Genomic DNA, 732 nt, shown 5'->3' on the forward strand with positions numbered 1-732 from the left:
AGGGGATAGGTATTCACATTTTTTGCCGGGAAAAGGGCCCGCGCCCTAACCCCCACGACCATTTCCCTTCCGTCTCCCTGCGTCGCAAGATTGCAAACTTTAAAACGCAGATATTACCGGATCGAGACCCGCCACAACACACAAGCCTACCTGAAGCATGACGCCGTGTAAAACTGAGTGTAAACTTGTGCCATTTGCAGAATAAAGCTACTTACTTCCGCCTGGGTGACCGCGCAACACGACCGCTTCGGGAGAGGACTCGGGTAAGAGTGACCCGCTCGCATCGATAAGGGTGCGCCGCGGCGTGTCTGGGAGGTCACGCTCACTCAGCCCTGTCAGTCACGCCCCGGGTCATTATTGCGGGCGCTGATGAGCTCTGGAGATGACACCAGCGCGCCGTCTGAAAAGGGGGATCCCCCGCTATATCTCGAATTCCGGTTTGGAAAATTTTTAAAAAAAAATAAAATATGGTTGTTCCCCCCAGGCCCCAATAGGTTTTTGGCACCTTTCCATGGCCTTCACCCAAAATGTCACTTCAGAGGGGCACCGCTTTCACGCAGACGCCTTTTGGTTTGGGAACCCTCCCCCTTTGCCCAAATGACCTTGACAAACCCCAAAATGTTTACGTTTTGGAAAAAAACGAAATGACAAAAAAATTTAAAACCAAACGTCGCGGGCGAACAGGGAAAAACCCAAGTTCCTTGGGAGGCCTCTTCTTACTTTATCCACCTT

General features: G+C 51.5%; 1 protein-coding gene across 1 annotated transcript in view; it reads right to left on the minus strand.

Moving 5' to 3' along the window:
* The window catches only part of LOC119587694, a 29,577-nt gene extending 29,239 nt beyond the window's left edge, over positions 1-338 (minus strand). The window contains exon 1 of the mRNA XM_037936373.1: positions 216-338. The gene's annotated coding sequence lies outside the window, so the exon portion shown is untranslated. The remainder of the gene's footprint in view (positions 1-215) is intronic.
* Between the last annotated feature and the right edge of the window lie 394 nt (positions 339-732).

The sequence above is a fragment of the Penaeus monodon genome, chromosome 23, assembly GCF_015228065.2.
Source record: "Penaeus monodon isolate SGIC_2016 chromosome 23, NSTDA_Pmon_1, whole genome shotgun sequence".
Taxonomy (NCBI): Eukaryota; Metazoa; Arthropoda; class Malacostraca; order Decapoda; family Penaeidae; genus Penaeus; species Penaeus monodon.